Raw genomic sequence first — 7,287 nt, forward strand, 5'->3', positions numbered from 1 at the left:
GGATATATTTTTTCTATTGTCAGTAACCTATATACAATCTGCTGTAGGTTCCAAGTAAGCATTCTTCATGAACGTAATCTGTATATAGCCTACAATTTTTACACGCTTTTTATATTGTCTGAGAAAAATGCTTGTGGTTCTCACCTGAGCATCTCGTTGCTGTTGTTATGGCTTGAATGTATTCCTCAACTCTGTGGACGCATTTATCGTCCACTTTGCGAAAATTGTAATTCAAATAATTAAATAATCATTGCCCTTTGAGGTCACACAATTAAGTTTAATATTTTGAGTTTTGTTTCGCTGGTACACAATTGAGTAAATGCGATTGAAGGAATAGCTCATAAATATTAATCTTCTTCCGTTCATGAATATTAATAAATCCTTTGCGACGGAGAGAAGCGTAGGACAGTTTTTGACTACAACTCCCACCATGCACCGGTGATTTCGTTCTCATTTCGTCACTGTCTCGCGGGATATGCCGTGTTATGGCGTCATCGTTCGAAACTAACCAAAGTTCAGACGTCAACGGTCCGTGTACGTTTTGATAGTTTGTTTTTTCGATTGAAACACAAAACAAAATAACGAGAAACCACCTGTTTTTCGTTTGTCGTTTCAAACCAAAATCAAAGAAACAGTAAAAAAAGAGCCGTTCTCTCGTTTTTGGTTCTAAATCCAAAAACGAAAAATGACAAAACCAAAATCAAATAACGGTCCGATTTTGGTTTTTTGAAATTCCTTTTTCCATTTTTTCGTTTGAAGATCTACATTGAAATACAGACAGGTTGGCCACGTGACCCGGAAGTAATAGTAAATATGGCCTATCAAAATAAAAGCCAAGCTTTTTACAAACGTTTTATAAGTTGGTAATATAGGTTAACCTAATAACTTATTGTGTGTGCAGAGTTGTTACTGTTAGCACTATATTATATAATTAAATTTATATTTAATGTGGTTTCCACCGTAATGGACAGCGATTCAACGTGAATTCCCACGTGACGTCATGCGTAGGCCTAATAACGTTACTAATAATGAGGGAGATTGGGATTCCGCCATCAAAATATCAGTCCCTATCTCGTCTTTGCCATTCGATTGACACCCTCGTAAAACTTGTGTTGGTCCTCAAATATAATTTTATCCTAACGCATCATATCTATTTTCAAAAATCCCAAGGACACGCTGTTACCTCGCTCACGTTATACAGTGTTAATATAAATGTATTGAACTGGCTAGTTAACTAATAGTGATAGTAGTTTGTTTATAATACAAATAAAAACGACATATGTGAAGGTTCTCAGTCCTCCATGTAACGTTAATAATCCAACGAAGTTTAAAATCAAGGGCAGTTCAAAACGATTACAGACACCAGTAGGTGTCGCACTGTGTCTGCTTTGTGCGAGCTACTGTCATGGAGATATTGCTTTATGTTCTGTAATTAAAACACTTTCCATTATTTTCATTACAACTGTGCTTTCACAAATCACGTTTCCTAGCACGGCTGCTTAAGGCATTAGCCTACTCAATAAAATGAGCTCTTTCTCCCCATGTTTGATTGTTTGATTTACATGTGCTATTATACTGCGTGAAGTTTTAGTTGACTGTAACACTCACAAATTTAAAAACATGTCTCACATATAGGCCTTCAGTCCAGTGGGGTGTGTGGTTCTAGTGTGTTATAATAGACAACAAGCAGTATGTCATGAAAGTGAACATAATTTATTTTATTAAAATATTTATATTAATTTATTATTTGCATAAAATAACATAAAATGAATACAACAAAAGGAGTTCTGCAAGTGACAGTAATAGAAAATAAAATTGAACAATTTATTAATTGCATAAAATAACATAACAGATGAACATAACCAAACTTAACTATTTAACTTAACTTAAAACCTAAACCTAAACCTAAAATAAAAACTAACTAAAACAATCTCCTAACTAATAGTGTCTTTCAAAACATTCACAAACTCCCCCATCCCTGTAATTTAATTTTTTTTTTTTCTTGGAACATCTTGTCCCTGCATTTTGGGTAGTGCGGCTAGGTAGTTGCCCACTGCTCAACGCAGACCCGGCATCCAACGAGGCTGCGGCAGCACGGTGCCACAACTGGGTTTTCCATCACATCTGCAAGATTCAGAATATTTTTCAACAAATATTTCAACAGTTGTCTCAAGCAATTTTCATCTGTCTCATTTCACTTGTTAGTGTTACAGTGACTACAATAATTACATTTTAATAAAAATTGTAGTCATAGTAATGATATTTCTAAACATTCCCATGTATCCCCTATATATCTCTGTAGTCCTAAGCCTCTTTTTCTATATTGTATGACTGTATGACAGTAACATCCATATTTTTTTTTTTTTTTGCTGGTTACATCTTCACTGAAGCTACATCACACTTATATTGATACAAATATTAAAATCCAATATGCCATTGCAACAGGACAGTACCCACCCAGCCACAGCCTGTTCATCCTGCTGCCTTCTGGGAAGAGATATAGAAGTTTCTACTGCCGCACCAACTGCAGAGCAACTTTTCCCCCCCAAGCTATCGTACTCTTAAACTATAGTTCATCCTCAGCAGCAGATCATAGTTTATTTATGTTTACCATTTTTATAATTGCTTCTATATTAGCCTGATAATTTTTGCTATGTACCAGAAGGGAGTTACAAACTCAATTTATACTTTATACTATTATATATATTATATTGTGACAAAATATATCCACCTACCTTAAAGAAGAATAAAGTGAATGTTTTGGAAAGGCAGAGTCAAAAGTTATGACCTTAAAATGATTGAAATGTTGTGGAAGGATGAGGAAGCAAGCAGGTTATGTGAGGAAACCCACCAACATCCAAGAGTTGAAGCTGTTCTGTACAGAGGAACGGGCAAAGATTCGTCCAAGTCAATAAGCAGGACATATCAAAAGTTACTGGAAACGTTTTGTTGCAGTTATTCCTGATGTAATCAGCGTTGACAGCCTGTTTTTAGTAATGTAATTATGTTTTGGGGTTTTCTTTTGAGGACCTTGTAAAATGTTCTTACCTTAGGGATTAACAAATGTTCTGCAGCCATTGATTGTACATGCATTGCCCTTGAAAGCATGTATGTGCTATATAAAGTTTCAAGACTTGTACGGATTCTCTTCACTGGCATGACACAATCAGAGTTTTGTATGTTATACAAACTGGAATGTGTATAGAGAAGAAAGATTCACACAGTATATAGCACACTGGTAAATCATTATTTTGGCTAGATGGCCTACATTAGGATTAGGACATGTCTGATGTGAGTTTGTTGTCTGAGCTGCTATAAGAAGCTGATAGCAGTGCAGTGTTATAATCAGGTTAAAACAGAAGCAGGTTTAACTCTGGGCTGGGTGAATGATGATGATGATGATGATGATAACTAGGCAAATAAAAACAAAATAAAATGAACAACAATAAATACATCTGTATCAGTAATCTTGATTTAAAACAGTTACCAAAGACACCATAAAGTCAGTCATTTAAATACTGCCACCTGCTGGTAGAAAGGGGGAACAGTTATCCATTACGGTGGAAACCACATTAAATATAAATTTTATTATATAATATAGCGCTAACAGTAACAACTCTGCACACACAATAAGTTCTTAGATTAACCTATATTACCAACTGTATTGAGCCAAACAATGCGCTCATTAAACGTGACTGGTGATGTCTGGATAGGCACGATATTAAATAGCTGTAATAAACTACTGTTGCTAACATATTTATTCCGGTCCAGGTTTATATAAGGCTATTTATTAATAGATTTTTCTTCTTCTAAGGTTACTCTCGTATAACGTTAGCGCTGCATATTATGACCGTTCTAAAAGCTTGGCTTTTATTTTGATAGGCCATATTTACTATTCCTTCCGGTTCACGTGGCCAACCTGTCTGTATTTCAATGTAGATCTTCAAACGAAAAAATGGAAAAAGGAATTTCAAAAAACCAAAATCGGACCGTTATTTGATTTTGGTTTTGTCATTTTTCGTTTTTGGATTTAGAACCAAAAACGAGAGAACGGCTCTTTTTTTACTGTTTCTTTGATTTTGGTTTGAAACGACAAACGAAAAACAGGTGGTTTCTCGTTATTTTGTTTTGTGTTTCAATCGAAAAAACAAACTATCAAAACGTACACGGACCGTCAACAATCCGTGTATCATTCGTTCCTTTCATATTCAATTAAGAAAGCAAATTCGGAAAATCGAAAAAGGACTTATTTCTTTATTCGTTTACAAATACAATATTTAAAAAACAAATTATCTTTTTTTTCTTCTCTCGATTACGTGCTCAGGGAATGAAATGACCAATGCCAAGTTCCAATTTGTTTAGAATGCAATATAAGAAAGAAAAAAAACAAAAACAAAAAAAAATCTCGTTTATTTGGTAAATTAGATTTTGACTGGATTTCTCATTTTTCGTTTGAGGTTTACAAATCGGTTTAAACACAGATCACATTTCCTGATTAACACATTTGATGATTAACAAAGATAAAAAAAATAAAAGGTGCAAACTACAAATACAGCTTTTAAAGCTTATCCTAGATACACACAAACACAACATCCTCACTTATTAACTAAGTCATGTATTTCAAGATGTACAATGAAAGATATAGGTGCAAAGAGAAGTGACCTCAACCATGGTTACAGTTACAGTTAATGGTTTCTATGATGGCAAAGCTGAGTTTTCAGCAGTCATTTCTCCAGGCTTCAGTGTCGCATGATCCCCAGAAATCATTCCATTAGGCTTATTTGGCTCTTAAGAAACATTTCTTATTATCCATGTCGAAAACAGTTTGATAAAAATAAATAGAATGATACATAAAAGTTCAGAATAATAGCATTTATTTCAAATAGAAATAAACTGTAACTTTGTAAATGTCTTTAATTTTGATTGGTTAAACCATCCTTGCTAAATAAAAGTATTTCCTGTTCAAAAAAAATCTTACCGACCCCAAATTTACTGACCCAAAAGACACATCTGATGTAATATGCTAGTTACATGCATGATTCTACTTAATCCTGTTATTGGTCTTGCCAAGAACTGCTAACTTTTTAAAAAACATTTTCCCATACAGGAAAGAGAGGGCTGAATTTGAAAAGAAGAGGATGGAGGAAATTGCAAATTAGGAGGAGCTTGAAAGAGACGAACATAAGAAACTGCAGCGTGAAAGGAAGCTTTTTGAAAAGCATGCAGCAACTGTAAGAGCAAGACCTGACAAACAAGAACAAGATGAGATCCAGGTCCTGCTATTGGAAAAGTATCATTTGGACACTGTCAGTTCTGTTTGTTTTTATTACAATTAATTGTTTTGTTTTAATGTGACTATGTCTGCATCAGGCTCTAAAGCAGCAGTTGAATGCAAACGAGAGGCTCCTTGGATCAACACACAGCCGTCTCCGACAGCAGATAGACATTTTGAGTGCAGAGAATGCAGCCCTCAGAGACCAAGTGCAGATGCAGGAGAAACCACACCTCAGTGCGTGGAAGAGTGCTGAGAAAGAGAAGGAAAAAGGAAAGTGCTCTGTGTCTGGCAAAAGAACCAATACTGGATCCAAATCTACAGATTCCAGGGCAAGTGGAGTGGCAGGTCTGAAAAGTTTCTGCACCCTCCCCTTTATACAGGTAGATTTAACCCTCCTCTTCTCTTACATATATAAACATTTGAAAGCAAAAACTATATTACCAAATATTTGCTTATTTAAATACCTTTCAGGTAGATCTATAAACATTTGTGTAAGATTTCAGTCAGTATGTGTGCTTGTATGTCTAGAGTCTCTCTCAGAGTTCAAAAATAAGCAGCAACAGACAGGTAAGTCCAGAGACCCAGATCACGCTCACAAATTCAGGTATAACTGTATTGAGATATTATTGATTATTAGTGCAATTTTTTATCGTTTTATTTAGCACATCTGTACTTTTGTACTGTTACTGCCATGTAGCATAATTTTCAATTCATTTCATAAATCAGATTTTCAGATTGAGAAGGTGCTCCCTGGTGGAGCCAGACTTCTTGTTTTTTTCCCAAATGGCACGAGGAAAGAGCTTTCTGCTGTTGGACAGATGGTTACGGTCATGTTTTTCAATGGAGATGTGAAACATACAATGATCAAAGAGTGGTGAGGAAGGGACTCAATTACAAAGAATATATTCTTATTAAAAAATTTACACAAGTGTAATGGTTCAGTTATTTGTGTGAAAAAAATCCTTTCACTTTACATAATGGAATTAAATGTTTATAATTAAAGTTTTTATTATAAAGAGGTATGACTTTGAATTCACAAAATCATTTTAAGTAGCATTTTTTATCACTATATTACTATTACTTTATTTATTACTATGCAGAAGCCCAGACCACACACACATTAACTACCCAGATGGGATGGAAGTACTCCAGTTTCTTAATAATCAAACAGGAGGGCCTGGATTTCGGTCAAAATTAATTTAGTGTTCCAGCCTTAAGACTGAATTTTAAGTCTTAATATTCCACTCTCTTTTCCAGAAACACATTTCCCTGATGGTCATAAGGAAATCACTTTTCCCGATCAGACGGTTAAGACTTTTTATCCTGATGTTAAGAGAGGAAAGTGTTCTCAGATTGAACAATAATACAACTGAATCCCCGAGTACAACTCATAGCCCCTCCACCTCAATCTGTTACAATAAAGTTGCTTAACTTATTTAAGGCACATAATTTTTATTTTGCTTTCAGGGATGGCAGTAAGGTGATCCAGTTTAACCCAGGTCAGCGAGAGATCCAGACTGCAGATTTTAAAAGACCGGAGTATCCAGACTGTACGGTTAAAACGGTTTACTCGAATGGACGGCAAGAGACAAAATACCCTACAGGACGTGTTAAGGTTAAAAGATGCACAGGGTCATGTCATTATGGACACCAAGGCATGAACACTGTTTTATTTTAAATGAAAGGAAAATTAACTGACTTAAATGAAGTTGAGTGAAATAATGTTTGTACTGTGTAAATGTGTAAAAAGTAATTTCTGTAAAAAATCTTTGCATGTTGTTTAACAGTTATGCATGACAAGGTAATACTTTTAAATGGTATTTTTAGAGTGATAAAAATGAGCTTGATGCCATTAGATGAGCTGTACTGTGCAGTTGATTAGACTAGCATTATTCGGAATATGGACATTTCATTCATAATGTTTAAGGTCTCTGGAAGCTTCTGGTAGTGTTCTGAAGATGAAGTGCGTCAATTGGTCAGTTTGCTATGATTGTTAGCACCCAAAATTTCAA

General features: G+C 35.0%; 1 long non-coding RNA gene across 1 annotated transcript; it reads left to right on the forward strand.

Annotated features, from left to right (window-relative positions):
- Positions 1–3,913: 3,913 nt before the first annotated feature.
- Positions 3,914–7,130, forward strand: LOC113053208 (uncharacterized). The gene is made up of 4 exons (XR_003277187.1): positions 3,914–4,107; positions 5,108–5,273; positions 5,371–5,655; positions 6,743–7,130. It is a non-coding gene; the product is annotated as an uncharacterized LOC113053208 (long non-coding RNA).
- The last annotated feature ends 157 nt before the right edge of the window (positions 7,131–7,287 follow it).

The sequence above is a fragment of the Carassius auratus genome, chromosome 34, assembly GCF_003368295.1.
Source record: "Carassius auratus strain Wakin chromosome 34, ASM336829v1, whole genome shotgun sequence".
Taxonomy (NCBI): Eukaryota; Metazoa; Chordata; class Actinopteri; order Cypriniformes; family Cyprinidae; genus Carassius; species Carassius auratus.